Source organism: Wyeomyia smithii, chromosome 3 (assembly GCF_029784165.1).
Source record: "Wyeomyia smithii strain HCP4-BCI-WySm-NY-G18 chromosome 3, ASM2978416v1, whole genome shotgun sequence".
Lineage (NCBI taxonomy): Eukaryota > Metazoa > Arthropoda > Insecta > Diptera > Culicidae > Wyeomyia > Wyeomyia smithii.
The window spans coordinates 137,838,892-137,858,893 of NC_073696.1; the positions used below are offsets into that span (position 1 = coordinate 137,838,892).

General features: G+C 38.9%; 1 protein-coding gene across 2 annotated transcripts in view; it reads left to right on the forward strand.

Annotated features, from left to right (window-relative positions):
• LOC129731353 (cartilage oligomeric matrix protein) overlaps nt 1–20,002 on the forward strand; it is a 531,272-nt gene that overhangs the window by 217,953 nt on the left and 293,317 nt on the right. The window lies entirely within an intron of this gene.

The following is a 20,002-nucleotide window of genomic DNA, read 5'->3' on the forward strand; positions in this document are numbered from 1 at the left end:
CGCTGTCGTTTGCTTGGACTTGATACGCTTGAACGTCGCCGCAAGATACAGCAGGCATTATTCGTTGCTAAAATTTTAAATGGCGAAATAGACTCTCCGAAAATGCTGTCTACAATTAAATTTCGAGCTTCACAACGCATGCTGAGGTCTACTTCAATGCTACAAAATCCGTTCCACCGTACGAACTACGGTTACTTCGAGCCTGTTGCGTACATGATCAGAACTTTCACAAGTGTTGAACAAGTTTTTAACTTCGGTGAACCGGCGCACATTTTTAAGCAGAAAATTGCTAGGCTAAGTTCTTTTTAACTTTCAATTGATTAAGACAAATGTCAGATGATGTAAATTATTAAATAAATAAATAAATAAATAAATAAATACCAACTAGTTTGAACATATTAGATCACGTTGTGTGCAGTTTTGATAACGCTTCTCAAGTACAAAACGATACAGTATTCAACACAGTCAGCGTTCATCTTCCCATAATATCATGTTTTACAATGGCTCTTCCCGCAAACTTCGTTCCACTTACAAAAAAAATAGTGAACCACCATAGGCTAAATCATGAGTTTTCTGCTTATATCAACAATATTGTTACAGTCAAAGATGTCAGCTCGTGCCTCGAAAATATTACTGAACGTTACAATGTTTTACTAGAAAAATACACTAGTACAGTAACCAAAAATGTGAAAATAAAAGGGACACAATGCCTCTGGATGAGCTTGGGGTTATGGCAATTAATCAAACTTAAAAATAAAAACTTGAATAACGCTACTCATAACAGATTATGGAAAAACATTAACGAAATTTTTGGGCGCAATTAAAACATAAGTAAAATAAACTTGAAAATTGATGGAAATATTATAACTAGCGATGCCGGAAACAGTGAAGCTCTTAACAATTATTTTTCCAGTATAAGCACTAAATTGGCTGAAACAATACCAACGAATACTCGGCATGACCCGTTTTCAAGTGTAAATGTTATTAGACAATCTATATTTTTACGGCCTAGTTCGCCTAACAAAATAACATCCGTAATTCATGGCCTAAATTCTAGTAAAGCTCCTGGTCCAGATAACATTCCAACTGAATTGTTAAAATATATTGCTCGTATTTTTTCAAACATTTTGAGTCAATGCTGCAATGGAATAATCGAGTCAGGTCAGTATCCAGATTGTCTCAAAGTTGCTAAGGTTACACCTGTTTACAAGTCAGGCGATCCTTTTTTACCTGATAATTCTAGACCAAAATCAACACTGTGCATATTCAATGAAATTTTCGAAAAACTCTTAATAAGTAGGTTTTCGGACTTCTTTGGAAAAAACGAACTATTTTACAAATTTCAATACGGTTTTCGACAAGCCTGCAGTACGTCGATTGCAATTACTGAGTTAGTAGACTATATAATTGATAGAATCGATTCTAAGCAGATGGTTGGGGCTTTGTTCTTAGATGTTCGGAAAGCCTTCGACACTCTTAACCATGATATTTTACTAGAAAAACTTTACAAGTATGGCATAGGGGGTGTTGCACACAGCCTAATACAAAGTTATCTTGATAATAGGAATCAATTTGTAAGTATTAATGGTGTTAGTAGTTCGTTGAAACCTGTGTTAACTGGGGTTCCGCAGGGTAGTAACATTGGACCACTGCTTTTCTTAGTATATATAAACAACCTAGGTAATTTGCCCTTGAAAGGTGTTCCCAGATTATTTGCAGATGACACAGCAATTTTTATCCAGATTCCAATCCACACTTTATTATTGAAAGCATTAATCATGATTTGCGCGAACTCAATATTTATTTTTCAAGTAATCTTCTGTCGCTAAATCGTCAAAAAACGAAATATATGATTTTTAAGTCTTCGAGAAAAGTTATACCCTATCATACGAATCCTAGGCTTGATCAAGTTCTAATTGAAAAGGTTTATTCATTCAATATCTTGGCATCTATTTGGATCCGACATTTTCATGGGAAATACAAATAAAATCAATAGAGAAAGAATAGCAACATTATGTAGAGTATTGAGAAGGGTTTCATACTTAGTTCCCCAACAGGAAATTTTACTATGCTCATATTCATTCTCAGTTACAGTATGTCATTATAACATGGGGACGTGCGTGTAAATCAAATTTAGCCAAACTACAAGTCTTACAGAATAGGTGCCTAAAACTTATTTACGGTCTACCTCCATTGCATCCAACATTAGAGTTATATGGAAACAGAAACCACAATATATTACCAGTTTTAGGGTTATGTGAACTACAGACACTTTTATTGATACACGATATCGTTCACAATGAAAAAACGCATTCTAATCTAGCAATCAACACTGGGAATCGATCTCGCAGTACTAGGCAAGCTGGTAGCTTGGCAGTTATCAGAACTTACACAAATCAAGGTCAAAAGCAGTTTTCCTACATAGGACCTTCCAAATTCAATGCCTTATCTAACGAACTCAAAGGAATAGCAAATCGGAGCCAATTTAAATTCAAAGTAAAACTACATCTTAAAAGTAAAATCAATGAATTTTTTATTTAATAATTGGTTGTCTAGTTCCAAACAGTGTATATGTCTAACTATATAGCTTAAATTATTTGCATTGAAGGATCCCATAAACGGGGCTAAGTTCCACTGGGAATCCGATTTAGTAGTAGCTTAATATAACTTCACTCTTAAAAAGAAAAAAAATCTTTGTTCTCGGTCCTTTGCTTGAGTTTTTCTTTTAATACTAATTTTCCAGAATACACCTCACACTTTGTGCCAACGTTGCGTTTTTATTTTCCCGCACATTACACTAAACATCCAGTATTATTTCAGGGTTTCCTACGGGGTTCACGTTTCTTCAGGCTACTTTCTTCACTACACCACTAAATCACTTCTCCAAATTGTTTCTTCACCTGCTGCATACAGCAAGCTTGTTGAACTTTTTTTTTCGTCAATATTGCACTCTCGTATTTATCACTATTTGTTCGCAATTCGAACATCGGTTAACACAATTGATTGCTTCAACTGATCCTCCAGGCTAATAATGGCATGGGCGCGCTGTCACCACGCATGTAAAGCAACTCCTGTTGCCCTACCAGGAACTCTGGCAACTCTATTTGTGCTATTGTATATTCAGTTTTACCACCTGTGTTTAAATTCCGTTAATTCATCGTGAACCCGTATTCTCGAGTTACTTCTGTGCTTTGAAACCAATATTGGGCTAACAGTGAACACTGAAAGAGTGAAGTACATTTATTTTTTGTGATAACTTGCCCTTTTCAATACTCAAGTGGATCGGACTGTGTGCTGGCATTGCCATTGTTATTGTTTGGAACCGTGTAGCAGATTAAGCATCAAGTGTTCTGCCTTGCCTATCCAAAAGCGTTTATCAAGCATGGAAAAGAAATTATTGGAAGGTGTTTTGATCGCTGTCCCACGGCAGCACACTAGCACAAACTTCGAATCTGTACATGCAAACTGTCTTGAGCAGGTATGCGTAAAGGCCTCAATCCAAGGCCTAAAACTCCTACTATGCGCGATATACATTCCTCCCGACAAAAGTAACGATAGTACTATCGTTGATGCACACGTCGCTTTCGTTCGAGACTTTTTTGTGAGCAGCGCAGTCGATTGCACGTTGATGGTATGCGGCGTCTATAATCAACCGCGTATAGCATGGGATAACTGTAATGGTGTAATTAAACATGATGAGTCCACGCAGCTACCGAATGCAAGTGCTACTCTCATTGACGGCATGGTTTTTCTGAATCTAAACCAGGCAAATTTGACTCGAAATCACCTTGGACGCGTGCTTGATTTGGTGTTTTGCTTCCGCGATGCGATGTCTTCCTTCCGCGATGCGAGTATTAAATTATAGGAAAATTGATTTTGAAGTTTTAATTGCTTTTATATCGAACATTGATTGGCCAGCACTGTGGTCAGACAATAACGATGCGGACTCGATGGCAGCGAATTTTTGCGCACTTGTTGGATCATGGCTTGCAGATAATTTGCCATTTGTTAAACGACCATCTTCCCCCGCTTGGAGTAATCATAGTTTGAGAGTTTTGAAACGTAAACGAAACGCATGCTTGCGCAAACTCCGTCGCTTACAGTCAGATGAATCGACGCATGATTATAAACGTTCAAGTGAAGAATATCGACGGCTAAACTCAAGTCTCTACAAGTCATACGTGTTGAGAGTGCGCAGAAAACCGAAAAAATTTGAAATTTCGTTAGTGCAAAACGGAAATGCTTTCGACCCCAACGGACGTGTATTTGGAGGAAATGGTATCCTGCTCGGATTCTGATTCTTGCGAACTTTTTGCGAAGTTTTTCCCTTCTGTATTCGCCTCCGATTGTGCCTCGAATGACGATGCTGCGCGCGCCGCTGCGTATGTGCCAGCAGATCTTGTTCATCTTGACATCTTCGAAGTTACACATGATATGGTTACTGCCGCCGCTAAGAAACTCAAATGTTCGTACACTATTGGTCCCGATGGAATACCGGCCGTGCTTTTGCGCCGTTGCATTGATATTCTAGCCGCTTCACTTTGCACCATATTCAACAAGTCTTTGGTACAAGGGAAGTTCTCCGAGGTCTGGAAGCACTCCTATATGTTCCCGGTCTTCAAAAGTGGTAATCGTCGTAATGCCAAAAATTATCGTGGAATAACCAATTTGTCTGCCGCGTCTAGCGCACACAACTACATTTCTTCGGACAAACATGGTTTTCTCCCTGGACGATCTGTGACAACGAATCTAATGCATTACACGTTGCATTGCACTTCAGAACTCGAACGTAAAGTACAAGTCGATGTCATTCACACAGACCTCAAAGCTGCTTTTGACCGAATCGACCATAAAATATTGTTAAACAAAATCTCCCGTCTTGGTGCTTCATCTCGGTTCGTTAAGTGGCTTGAATCGTTCCTGCGCTATAGAATTTTACAAATCAAGCTGGGATCCGATGTATCGTCTGCGTTCACGAATAAGTCTGGTGTACCACTAGGTAGTAACCTTGGGCCGCTTCTCTTAATTATTTTCTTCAACAATGCCGCTGATGCTCTTGGGATCGGTTGCAGATTTGTTTACGCCGATGATTTGAAAATATACTTGACGATTCGCAACATCGAGGATTGTTATCGTTTACAATCACTTTTAAATACATTTGTGACGTGGTGTAAACTAAACCCTCTGATTATAAGTACTACAAAATGTGAAGTGATAACATTTCATCGCACTCAAACGCCAATCATTTTCAACTATACTGTCGATGGAGAAGTGCTTCGAAGAGTCGATTGCGTAACTGATCTTGAAGTTATTCTTGACCGGAAGCTTACTTTTGATAAAAATCGCGCTGCAGTTATTTCAAAAGCAAGTAGGCAATTGGGATTCATCGTTAAAGTTGCGCGTGACTTCAAGGACCCTCACTGTATCAAAGCACTGTATTGTTTTCGTCAATATTGCACTCTCGTATTTATCACTATTTGTTCGCAATTCGAACATCGGTTAACACAATTGATTGCTTCAACTGATCCTCCAGGCTAATAATGGCATGGGCGCGCTGTCACCACGCATGTAGAGCAACTCCTGTTGCCCTACCAGGAACTCTGGCAACTCTATTTGTGCTATTGTATATTCAGTTTTACCACCTGTGTTTAAATTCCGTTAATTCATCGTGAACCCGTATTCTCGAGTTACTTCTGTGCTTTGAAACCAATATTGGGCTAACAGTGAACACTGAAAGAGTGAAGTACATTTATTTTTTGTGATAACTTGCCCTTTTCAATACTCAAGTGGATCGGACTGTGTGCTGGCATTGCCATTGTTATTGTTTGGAACCGTGTAGCAGATTAAGCATCAAGTGTTCTGCCTTGCCTATCCAAAAGCGTTTATCAAGCATGGAAAAGAAATTATTGGAAGGTGTTTTGATCGCTGTCCCACGGCAGCACACTAGCACAAACTTCGAATCTGTACATGCAAACTGTCTTGAGCAGGTATGCGTAAAGGCCTCAATCCAAGGCCTAAAACTCCTACTATGCGCGATATACATTCCTCCCGACAAAAGTAACGATAGTACTATCGTTGATGCACACGTCGCTTTCGTTCGAGACTTTTTTGTGAGCAGCGCAGTCGATTGCACGTTGATGGTATGCGGCGTCTATAATCAACCGCGTATAGCATGGGATAACTGTAATGGTGTAATTAAACATGATGAGTCCACGCAGCTACCGAATGCAAGTGCTACTCTCATTGACGGCATGGTTTTTCTGAATCTAAACCAGGCAAATTTGACTCGAAATCACCTTGGACGCGTGCTTGATTTGGTGTTTTGCTTCCGCGATGCGATGTCTTCCTTCCGCGATGCGAGTATTAAATTATAGGAAAATTGATTTTGAAGTTTTAATTGCTTTTATATCGAACATTGATTGGCCAGCACTGTGGTCAGACAATAACGATGCGGACTCGATGGCAGCGAATTTTTGCGCACTTGTTGGATCATGGCTTGCAGATAATTTGCCATTTGTTAAACGACCATCTTCCCCCGCTTGGAGTAATCATAGTTTGAGAGTTTTGAAACGTAAACGAAACGCATGCTTGCGCAAACTCCGTCGCTTACAGTCAGATGAATCGACGCATGATTATAAACGTTCAAGTGAAGAATATCGACGGCTAAACTCAAGTCTCTACAAGTCATACGTGTTGAGAGTGCGCAGAAAACCGAAAAAATTTGAAATTTCGTTAGTGCAAAACGGAAATGCTTTCGACCCCAACGGACGTGTATTTGGAGGAAATGGTATCCTGCTCGGATTCTGATTCTTGCGAACTTTTTGCGAAGTTTTTCCCTTCTGTATTCGCCTCCGATTGTGCCTCGAATGACGATGCTGCGCGCGCCGCTGCGTATGTGCCAGCAGATCTTGTTCATCTTGACATCTTCGAAGTTACACATGATATGGTTACTGCCGCCGCTAAGAAACTCAAATGTTCGTACACTATTGGTCCCGATGGAATACCGGCCGTGCTTTTGCGCCGTTGCATTGATATTCTAGCCGCTTCACTTTGCACCATATTCAACAAGTCTTTGGTACAAGGGAAGTTCTCCGAGGTCTGGAAGCACTCCTATATGTTCCCGGTCTTCAAAAGTGGTAATCGTCGTAATGCCAAAAATTATCGTGGAATAACCAATTTGTCTGCCGCGTCTAGCGCACACAACTACATTTCTTCGGACAAACATGGTTTTCTCCCTGGACGATCTGTGACAACGAATCTAATGCATTACACGTTGCATTGCACTTCAGAACTCGAACGTAAAGTACAAGTCGATGTCATTCACACAGACCTCAAAGCTGCTTTTGACCGAATCGACCATAAAATATTGTTAAACAAAATCTCCCGTCTTGGTGCTTCATCTCGGTTCGTTAAGTGGCTTGAATCGTTCCTGCGCTATAGAATTTTACAAATCAAGCTGGGATCCGATGTATCGTCTGCGTTCACGAATAAGTCTGGTGTACCACTAGGTAGTAACCTTGGGCCGCTTCTCTTAATTATTTTCTTCAACAATGCCGCTGATGCTCTTGGGATCGGTTGCAGATTTGTTTACGCCGATGATTTGAAAATATACTTGACGATTCGCAACATCGAGGATTGTTATCGTTTACAATCACTTTTAAATACATTTGTGACGTGGTGTAAACTAAACCCTCTGATTATAAGTACTACAAAATGTGAAGTGATAACATTTCATCGCACTCAAACGCCAATCATTTTCAACTATACTGTCGATGGAGAAGTGCTTCGAAGAGTCGATTGCGTAACTGATCTTGAAGTTATTCTTGACCGGAAGCTTACTTTTGATAAAAATCGCGCTGCAGTTATTTCAAAAGCAAGTAGGCAATTGGGATTCATCGTTAAAGTTGCGCGTGACTTCAAGGACCCTCACTGTATCAAAGCACTGTATTGTTCGCTAGTGCGCCCCTTACTTGAAAACGTTAGTGTGGTGTGGACTCCACGCCAGCTGTCATGGAACCTGCGCCTTGAACTTGTACAAAGACGATTCATTCGACTGGCCCTGAGAGATTTACCTTGGCGTGATCCTACCAACCTACCACCCTATCCGAACCGCTATCATCTACTTGGACTTGACACTCTAGAACGCCGCCGTAAGTTACACCAAGCTGTATTTATCGCCAAGATTTTGAATGCTGAACTGGATTCTCCGAAGCTGCTGTCCATGATGAATTTTCGTGCATCTCAACGCATGCTGCCTCTTCTATGCTTGTAAACCAATACCATCGTACAAACTTTGATTATTATGAACCTGCTGCGTTTAGTATAAGAACTTTCACGAGTATTGAGCATTTATTTGAGTTTGGTGAGCCAAGTCGTATTTTTATTTATTTATTTATTTTTATTTATATTTATATAAAAATAAATAAATAAAAATAAATAAATAAACTGTGATAATTTAGAATAAACAATCACCCGAATTTCTGTACGTACGCTCAGACGGACCGTGCAGAATCTCTATTACTTTCCGATGATTAAGCGCCAGTTCGCGAAGACCGGAACTAGGTCTTGTTTCGAGGTTTTCCGATTGGACTGAAACTTTCAGGGTTTGTTTATCTATATAATAGAGCAATGTTTTGCATATTATCAGATTTTTTGAAAAGTGGTAAGTGGGGTAAAATAACCCGCCAAAAATTAATGTCAAAAAACTGCTAAAAACGTAAAATTGATATAACTTTGAGTAAACTGAACCGATTTTCATGAAAATTGGCATGTTTGTTTTACTTTATAAAAGGAACAAAAAGAGGGCTATTGGAAGTTGCTGTCGAGAATACATGCTGAGAAATTCGCATTTTTCTAAAAATAAATGGTGATTTTCACAGCTGTTTTTCTCTCACCAACAGATCTAGGATTAAAATCCAAACAATACGTTTTGTAGTGCAACTCAAGAGCTTTCATTTGATATATAAAGAAAATGCGCCGTTATAAAGATGCGTGAGAAAATCCACTTTTTCTATAATATGTTTTTGACCATTATTTTGTGCGCATTATGCGAGAAGCGTTACTCCGCTATAATTTTGAGTTTTGTTGAAATTTGGCATGCTATGTTGAGTCCGACCCTGGACCAATATCAATAGTTACTAGAGCAACGTTTTCTTAGAAACTTAATATAATATTTAATCAAAATTAAGAGAAAATTTGATCATTCGTTAGCAGTTGCTTGAAGAGCTAACACTCGTTAGTTTCTTGTTCTCCAAAATTCATGATTCGAGATTAAATACTTAGAACATGCTAATTATACTATATAAACATGCAACAAACATCAATTTTGAAGTCCGCCTGCTTCGCCTTCGCTTTAATCCATTCCTGCGTACCAGAAACAACTAACAACTCACAACTAAAATTGAATTAGTTTGAACAATTCAATTTAGGTGGCCTCTAATATTTCTGCTGATTTACAGAGAGAAAGTACAATCTATCTTTATTTAATTTTGACGTTGACTAACGTCTATATCGAAGTTAGGCGCCTGAATTTGAAAATCTAGTCATTCAACCAGGGAAAACCAGGGAAAAGTGGTCAGGTTTTGAGCGCTTATATATCAGTCATTTCTTTTCAGAATTTCGAGGTTTTCAACCAATCGGAAATTCTTTTACGGTTAAATTTATTTAACAAAAATAACCTATTGTTTGAGATACACTATTGAAAAGTTGATAAATAACATCAATTGTCTAAATCATACCGAGCAATCAATCACCACCTCTCTTCACAAGCACAGTCGACACTAACGGATACAACCGATCTAACTTTGTAAACGATTTGTTGTTGTTGTTGTTGTTGTTTACTCGAGGTCGCTTTCTGTTCCTGATATTTTTTAAAGCTATGTTGTAACTTTCGAACCAGAGACAAACTGGAAAGAACTTGTAATAAAGACGGAGTCTTACAGGTACAAGACTCCGCCTTTATTTCAAGCTTCTTCCTGTCGCTGGTTCGTAATGCGGATGCACAAAATATCAATTCATTTCATGTTGGCAGCCGACGAAGCCGGGCCGATAGAGCTCTCGCACACGCAGCTTTATACGTGTTGCGTGTTACTGTGCAAAGGATTTTGACACGCGCTCAGTTCATTCCATGACTGTACCGATACCACACGAACGTTGGATGCTAATCGTCACGGAGAAAGAAAAGCCGGGTTTCAATTTTAAGCTGATCGCGCTGGGCGCGTTGATACTTAAGCACCTATCTATCTGGCGGCTGTTATGGAGTTTTCGGTAGCTGCAGAATTGTTGGAAATGGCAGGCAAAACGGGAGAGCTAGAATCATCGGCGAATGGTTATCCGAAATAGTGATAATTGAACAAACTTGCCAGTATTGTTACTGTTGTGAAATATAATAGCACCTTTTGGTGCTCTACTATTATGTGATTGAATTAGTTAAGTTTTTTCATCATGTGTAACAGACGGAAAACCGCAAATTTCAGCAGTTTGGTTCTGCAATAAATTGACTTGGCACTTAGAAAATTAGCGAGCTTGGAGAGTGAATGGAGGATTTGATTGCACTTGCTGAGATTTTTTTTTCTTCATCTTAAATTGCTGAGATATTCATGACAATCAGTGGCAAAACGCTGGGTAACACCCGGGCGGAAAATTTGCAAGTCAACACCCTTCCTCCAGGTTGCAGTAAAATCATCTTGTAACCAGTAATTGTAATATATTATATTTTCAAATGAAATAATAACAACATTTAAAGCAAAGCAAAGCCTTGGTGCTACATTCCGTATCGGAACTCGACCTTCTGTTTATTTTCCATAGACATCGCAGCCAACTGGTTTAGTGTACAGGACGATTGCGGGTCAAGCGCTACGATCCTACTGACACTAATATTCTCACCCGAACCGGCTGCGACGACTGGCTTTTTAGGCCACCATTGTATCTCAAGAACAGCTGGGAGGGAATAACAGCATTTAGCAGTTTAATATAAATTCATGTTTTAGCCGATTTTGACACGTCTTGGCATAGCAACAGCAGATTGTCCGTTAACATCATCAAAATCAGTAGAGTAAGCACGGTCGTTTTCAATTGACAATTGGTAATTGATAGCACTGCACTGGTCGACAGAAGCGAAGAAAAATTTCTCTAAACTTTTTTTTTTAACCGTTCTACAGAGGAGTAACTCGAGTGAAAACCAGGCCAAAATTATTTTCGCTGCTATTTAGCAATATTTTGGGTAATTTTTGATTGTGAAGCGAAAATGAATTTGATTTTATTGAATCATTGTTGAGCTGAAACTCTGTTTGGAGCATGAGGCAGAGACTCATCAGGTATTTAATTTTTTTCTATTTCCCATGTACGCGTAAGCTCTTAAGAGATCTGGCAGCACAGTACTGAACGGCTGCAACGCGTTAAAAATCGTTACGAGTATTAGTGATTTTTCCACGATTTTTGGGTCAAAAAATCAATAATTTCAAGCAGGCTTATTAAGTCCGGTACGCCGCGTGTGAAATCCGTGAAATTCGTCAGGACAAGCAAACTTGCAAGTGGAAATTTGAATTAAAGATGCTGCTTCTGTCGACGTGCCAAAATATGTCTGCTGTTTCTCGTTTCCTTGGTGATAGTTCATGTAAAGTGTTCGAGAGAGAGCGGGAGCGAGAGCATGTAACCTACAAGTCAAGCATTTCGGTAGTGAAATCGGAAATCAGATAATGTATTCCGACTATTAAGAATCTTTTTCTCCTTTGAACATTCGGAAACCAGAAGCTAAGTATCCCTTTTATAACTGAATGTTTTAATAGCTCATTTAGACTGAAAATTACTACATCCATCTTCAATATGACAACATTCCAATTGGAAAAAATCAATTGGAAAATTACGTGCTATTGTTGCGTCTTAAGAGCTCTTTTTTCTTATATGTGTAAGATCTGATGGTGTTGCCGATCTGGCTTTAAAATGGAATACCTACTCGTTGTTTGTCTGATGAAAAATGTAATTCCGCCGAGCGAAGAAACTGTTGACAGTTGTTGACGCCTTTGAAGTGTGTTGTGGTTGTTCTGGTGAGTGTTAGGTTGACATACGTGATGAATGTCGAAACAGGCATGCCAAATACCTGAGTTTGTGTTTATTATTTTTTATGTATTGGGATGCAAAATTTTTGCTGCTGGTGCCCGCAAGTCCCGCCTACTGTGCAGAGCATATCTTTCAGAGTCCACGGACAGATTTCTGATGATCTGATAAGTTTTTGTTTTATAACTTCTCTAGCTTTTGAAGGTTTAAATTAGTTTATTTGACACGGCACGATACATTTTCTGTTTTACTGAGCCAAGTACAATTCGTATTAATTCTACGTTAGCAGGGAAAAGAGGGAGGCCTTTTCTTTATTCTCGCGGCCGACTACGAGCTAGTGGGGATTTAAGGTGAGAGGAGGGGAGATACAATTTTGACTTAAAACTATTTTGGAGCTTTGTTTTTCAACTGGTAGAGCAATTGTATTCTTGTTTGTTGTGGGTTCAAAATATTTGTGTAAGCATAGATGCGGGCTCTTCGTTTCCGTGTCTTCAGCATAGCATATTTGTATCCTTAATCTGACAAATAGACAAAGAAAATTTTAAATTTTAATGTCAGCGTTTTTCAGAAAGCAGTATAGCTGTGTCATGTACTGGAGATCACCGCTTCCCAGAATGTCTCTAACGGGTACGTTCGGTTGTTTTCCTCGGGCCCGAAGGGAATCTATAAGCTCGGACCTAACACCACAGTATTCGGTACACGACCAAACAACATGCTCGATGTCATGGTAGCCATCGCCACAAACGCAGTGATTACTTTCTACAAGCCCTATACGAAAGAGATGCGTGTTTAACGTGTAGTGATTGGACATAAGTCTGGACATCACGCGAATGAAGTCCCGACCTACATCCAACCCCTTGAACCATGCTTTCGTCGATACCTTAGGAAAAATGGAATGTAGCCACCGTCCCAGTTCATCTGAGTTCCATGATGATTGCCAACTGTTGAGTGTTCTCTGACGCAAAATGCTATAAAATTCATCATAAGCAATTGGTCTTTCATAAATATCGCCATCAATAGCACCCACCTTAGCAAAAGAGTCAGCCTTTTCATTACCCGGAATCGAGCAATGAGAAGGGACCCACGCTAAGGTAACCCGGTAATTTTTATCTGTTAAAGCACTTAAAAACCGCCGTATTTTCCCCAGGAAATACGGGGTGTGCTTCACAGGCTTCATCGATCGCAGAGCCTCAATGGCACTGAGACTATCTGTGAAGATGAAGTAGTGGTCTGTGGGTAGGGTTTCGATGATTCCAAGAGAGTACTGAATAGCAGCAAGTTCTGCGACGTACACGGAAGCAGGAGCATCGAGTTTGTAGGAGGCGGTAAAATTTTCGTGGAAAACACCGAAGCCAGTGGACTCATCTAGATTAGATCCGTCAGTGTAAAACCTTTTATCATAACTAACATGTTTAAACTTATTCGAAAAAATCTTAGGGATCTCTTGGGGTCGCAATTGATCCGGGATACCAGAAATGTCTTGTTTCATGGTGGTGTCGAAGAATATAGCATTATTAGAAGTATCTAAAAGTGCGACATTGGAGGAATCGTATGAAGAAGGATTAATATCTTGAGCCATATAGTCAAAATATAAAGTCATAAATCTGGATTGAGATTGAAGGTCGACCAACCTCTCGAAATTTTCAATTACTAATGGGTTCATAACTGTGCATCGAATTAGCAACCGGTAAGAGAGATTCCAAAAACGATGTTTCAACGGAAGAATACCCGCTAACACTTCAAGACTCATCGTATGAGTCGACTGCATGCAACCCAAGGCAATACGCAAACAACGATATTGTATTCTCTCTAATTTTATAATGTGCGTGTTCGCGGCGGAGCGAAAGCAGAAACAGCCGTACTCAAGAACTGACAATATCGTTGTTTGGTAAAGCCTTAGAAGGTCTCCTGGGTGGGCTCCCCACCAGGTTCCGGTAATCGTACGAAGAAAATTAATCCTCTGTTGGCATTTTCGTGTCAGATACCTAATATGACAAGCCCAGGTGCATTTAGAGTCGAACCAGACCCCGAGATATTTAGCGACTAAAACCTGAGAGATCGTTTTACCCGTTAGTAGGAGCTGCAGCTGAGCTGGGTTATGCTTCCTAGAAAAAACGACCAACTCAGTTTTCTCCGGAGAGAATTCGATACCCAGCTTAAGAGCCCATTCAGACAAATTGTCTAAGGTATCTTGCAATGGTCCTTGCAGATCGCTAGCCTCGCTACCAGTCATGGATACAACGCTATCGTCTGCAAGTTGCCTTAGCGTGCATTCTCTAGCTTTTGAGAAATAGGTAAAAATTAAATATTGACCATAATAATGTTTAGGCATTTTGTCAACTGATTTGAAATAATACATTGTTACCCGAGCCAATACGCATTTTATATACTTTTTGAGCTTGAAATGCATGCATTTTGCCAATTTTAAAATTCTAGATGTATATTTTCTTGTGTTACGTCGACTAAAAAAATGTCAGGTCGAGAGTCGGTTTTTCTTTTGTTTGCGTCTGACCTAGATATAAATTCTGCCGGAAAACAATAAATGTGATTCCATTTAGCTAGTTTAACTGTTTCGATTGAATGAGCAACTATTCGAGTTAGATTAGATTCGAGATAGATGAATAAAAAACTGTGCAAACGTTTGCCAAAACATAATAATCCTCATCGGTTACGCTTTGTATGCATGAGAGTTTTCAAGTTTATAAATTTAGCAGGTATCAAATCACAATTATAATTGTAGGTATTGAGGGTATGATGAGGTAGCTCGCGAGATAAACGAATCTTTAGAAAACGATTCACATTCGGATGTTAGGATATTTCGCATATACAGTATTCACAGAAATACTTTTCATGAAATGGACATGAGATATCTTTTAATTTAAGGGAATGTCGTAAAATATAGATAGAAGCCTGAATACTTCGCGCATCACCTATTACTTGCAAGTTACAGTGATAGGCATAAATAAAAGCCCACCTTGAGTATTTAGAAACAATTCTCGGTTTCTGGACTTTTTTATAAAAATGTGCAGCCGTCATTCCATACGATTGTTAGTTTTTTATCACTTTATCAGGTAATTAACAAGTTTTGTTATTTCTGTTGGATTTTGTTTACTCACTTACATGACTTCTTGAATGTGTGCAAAAATGTGTTGACAAAAATAAAAGCCCGCCCTCAAAAAGTGTTTTTTAAATCATTGAAAACCTTTGAGTAACTCGTCGTTTGCACATGTTATGACAGCTAGCGCTGTGCGATGTTATTTACAATTACTTAGTGGTTCAGTTGACGCGATATAAACAAAGTGTTGTTCACATTGGCATATAAAATTCGATTTTTGTTGTTTACACAAAGAGTTTTCATCAAAATTCAAATGGGTGGGAAAAAATCAGCATGCAAGTCCGAAATCTAGTTGTTCAAGATCATTTGAAGCAGATTTCGCAGCGGAAGATTGCAGAGAAGTTCGGAATAAGCCGAGGAGCAGTCCGTGGAATTGTGCAGAAGCATAATACTTATGATTCGCTTGCTGACAGATCCGGAAGAGGCCGTCGTCGGAAGACCGATAGCCGGACGGATCAACGTATCATCAGGGAAGTGAAAAAATCTCCCAAAATATCGGTCAATGTGATTCAGGAAAACTTATCGTTGGCGGTTTCGACTAGAACAGTACGCCGCAGATTAGCTGAGCATGGACTCAAGAGCAGATTCACAAAAAAAGTTCATTCATCAGCAAGAAAAATAAACTGAAACGGTTGGAATTTGCCCGGAAACATGTAAACAAGCCCAAAGACTTTTGGAAAAAAGTACTTTGGACTGATGAATCGAAATTTGAGCTTATCAACATGAAGCGGCGTGAGTGTGGCGAAAAAATGATGAAGGATTGCAGGAACGTTATTTGCAGGCTACAGGCTCTTGAGTCCATGCTCAGCTAATCTGCGGCGCAGTGTTCTAGTCGAAACCGCCAACGATAAGTTTTCCTGAATCACTTTGACCGATATTTTGGGAGATTTTTTCATTTCCCTGATGATTCGTTGATCCGTCCGGCTATCGGTCTTCCGACGACGGCCTCTTCCGGATCTGTCAGCAAGCGAATCATAAGTATTATGCTTCTGCACAATTCCACGGACTGCTCCTCGGCTAATTCTGAACTTCTCTGCAATCTTCCGCTGCGAAGTCTGCTTCAAATGATCTTGAACAACTAGATTTCGAACTTGCATGCTGGTTTTTCCAACCCATTTGAATTTTGATGAAAACTCTTTGTGTAAACAACAAAAATCGAATTTTATATGCCAATGTGAACAACACTTTGTTTATATCGCGTCAACTGAACCACTAAGTGATTGTAAATAACATCGCACAACCCTAGCTGTCATAACATGTGAAAACGACGAGTTACTCAAAGGTTTTCAATGATTTCAAAAAAACTTTTTGGGCTGTGGGCTTTTATTTTTGTCAACACATGTTTGCACACATTCAAGAAGTCATGGAAGTGAGTAAACAAAATCCAACAGCAATAACAAAACTTGTCAATTACCTGAGAAAGTGATAAATAACGAAAAATCGTATGGAATGACAGCTGCAGGTTTTTATATAAAAGGCCAGAAACCGAGAAATGTTTCTAAATACTCAAGGTGGGCTTTTATTTATGCCTATCACTGTATTTTGGCCCAATAGTTGTTTTGTTCGCGCAATAGGTTTTGTGTTCAAATTTAAGTTTCTCGTAAAAAAATATATAGCATCATTCAATTCCCGTCGTACTCCTAAAATCCTTAATCAATGAAACAAAACGTCTTAGATACATAGAAGATAGGTTCGCGAAAAGTATCTTAGTGGACGACTGCCCATAAATACCGCCAAGAGTTTTATCGTATGTAGAGAAGAAACGCGACAAACAACTAACACAAAATTCCTATACCCGTGGTGCTTGTGGAGTGTGCAGGAGTATATCCGGCCTCTAGTAACAACAAGTATCGAACTAACACCCCTTTCCTTCCTTCCTTTGATCTACGTTCTGGACCGGCAGGCGTCGGTACTGATCAGCATGCAGGGGTTATTGGAGATGCACATCGAAAAGCTAAATTCCAAGCAGGAATCACTAAATTCGATTTACAACTCCAATCGATCCTGGTCAGTAACGATGTGGCAACCGGTGGTGATCAATCAAGCTCAAGCTCCCATGTACGCGTAAGCTCTTAACTCAAAATTTGTTAAAAATAGCATTTTTCAAACGGGTCGCAAATGTCAATCCGGACGTTTCCGGATGAGATACTAACAAGAATATGCTCGTGATGATATGAACTTTCATTCCCACGAAGATTATATGATAGGATTCCACGGAATTTTTACCATTTTTGATATTGAAAAAGCTTGAAAATACAGAAAAATCACTAATTTCGAAAAGTTTCTGAGAGTAGTTATAATTTTTTAGTGCCGGAATTTCTATCAACCGATTTACTGGAATTGAACATAGAGAACTCATTTACTGCAAAATATTGATCAAATGTCATTTTTTTTACGCCTGGCACGAGTTGTTAGTATAAATGATTCGATTCCCAAAAAAGAAGCTTGAAAATTTGTCAATGTTTACAGTACTCTCTGCATATGTAAATGAAGTTAAAACTTAATTGAGTGATCCCATTTCGTAAAGCATTTGATGCAGAAAAAATATAGTGGCACCAAAAAGCCTAGAAAAACTTTTTTCTTATTTTAGCCAGCTTTTTGTTCTAGGCACTCCTCTGGTCGTTCCTATAAGTTTTGAGGCCCCTAGTAAATGTAGAAGTGCGTCAAAACGCCGTAGAATGATTGCGCGCCGGGTTCGTCGCTTCTACGTTCGTTGCTTACGGGAAAACTTATTCAAATCTCTGAAAAAGTTATCTTTGCTAGGAGCATCAAAATTCAAAGGAATGGTTTCATTTTTTCCAATTTTGAACAAAACCTGTGTTTACCAGTTTAATTATTCATCCTGATGGCACCCATGAAGATGACACTCACGAAAAATATTCTTATTGATTCCACGCAATTGACCTTCTTTTTTCAAAAATTGAGAATTGGGCAAAGCAAATTGTAGTCGAAAAAGAGGAAAAAATAAAAAATTGTAGACATTTAAAATTTTATCATGATGGCTAACTTATTGTACATAATGAACCATTATTAAATTCGATTGAGATATTGAGCTCAATAGCATAAAATCATTGCCTATATCGTCGTAGGACGTTATTAATGTGTGATATTTCTTTGAAACGATTCTCTCATTTTTCTCCGAGGTGGTCCTTTAGGTTGAAAATTACAAAAACATGTTTTTGGCAAGTGTAAACAGTCAATATTTTCCGTACAGCTTGAACATTACGTTTGGAATGCGACACGACTTCAACTGAAGCGTATTTGCAGTCATTTTTTTTTGTTTTTTGGAGAAATAAGTCTTATCTACAACTTAGCCAAAACCGTTCTGGCTTTTAAAATATTTTTAATCATCCAGTATCATTTACCAATTTTACTATTTTTTTTTAAAGTTAGTCGTGACTCAAAAAAAAAAAATTAAACCGCAGAATATTATGTTTAGCCTATAGGAACATCTGTGCAAAGTTCCAGCCAGATCAAAAATGACAATTGAAAAAATATTAAAATTTTCCTATGTTGCTAGTATTGCTCAACAGCAATATCAATATCACAGAAATATACCTCTTGTATGAGTATCCTTGTATACGAATCGGCACGGCGATCCTAACTGTATGTTTAGAAAGAACAAAGTCAATGATCTTGCGCACTCTAATAAGATGGGTGAAAATTGAAATCATTCAGCACAAGCTACTATAGAGCTCTAATGTACAAAATTCAGGGGTGATTGATTCAGCAGTTTGAAAACAAATAAAGTTTGCGACCGCTTTCCTAAACCACGCCTCTGGAATGCAGCAAAGTCAATGTCACAGAAACACGCTCCATACTCGAATGGAGCACAAATTTTATTGACACGACAAGAACTGTACGAAAAAGTCCTGGATTGCATAATTGAACGCAAGATCAGTTCCAGTCGCTTATCAAGTCCAAATTTCGTCAAGCTTTTATTTCATTTATTTTTTTTTAATAAGGGGATTGTTAGTAGTTTAGGTATTTATGATAAATATTAGTATAATGAGTATGTGTGTCCAATCACAAATGGTGATTTCTCAACACTAAACATCGCAACCCCTGAAGCAGAGCTAGAATTCGCCAATATTTCATTCGTTAGGATGTCACCATTTAGTCCTCGATTTGTTTAATCAAAAAATACATCAAATTAAAAATAGTTATAAATAGTAAAATAAATAGTAAAACTTGTTTTGAATTTTTCTATTTGAATCAAACAGTTTCTAACATGCATATATGAATTTATGATTGATTCTTTCACTAAAATAACGTTTTACTGAAATCATTGGCAACATTCGTTCCCAAATTACAAACCGTACCGGACTTGGAGCCGAGCCGGAACGCAACCAAAAGAACTGCACCCTAAACGGACCGCAACAAAACAATAAACAATATCGCACGCTAGCCTGGAGGGCTAATGCGGTCTCGATCAACTAGATTAAGGGCCAACCACATACCACGTGGACAGCTTTGAGGGGGGGGGGGTGTCTAATGTCCACGGTCCATACATTTTTTTTAGAATTTATATGGACAGTTGTCCACGGAGGGGGAGAGGGGGGGGCAAAATCGTTAAAAGCTGTATGTGGATGGCCCCTTATTAGTTGAGAGAATTCGCTATCTATATTGTTTTTGGCACGTTTTGCATGTTGTAGGATAAGTACAACGATACACCGTGCCCCAGTGCTGAGTTGAGAAAATTTTCAGCTCGAAAAGATCCACGACATGATCGGGATCAAACCCGACATCACAACCGTGTGGGAGAGCTAGCCGACCGACATCGCTAACCACAGAACCACGAGAACCAGGCTCGTTCCGATTTTCAATCAGACC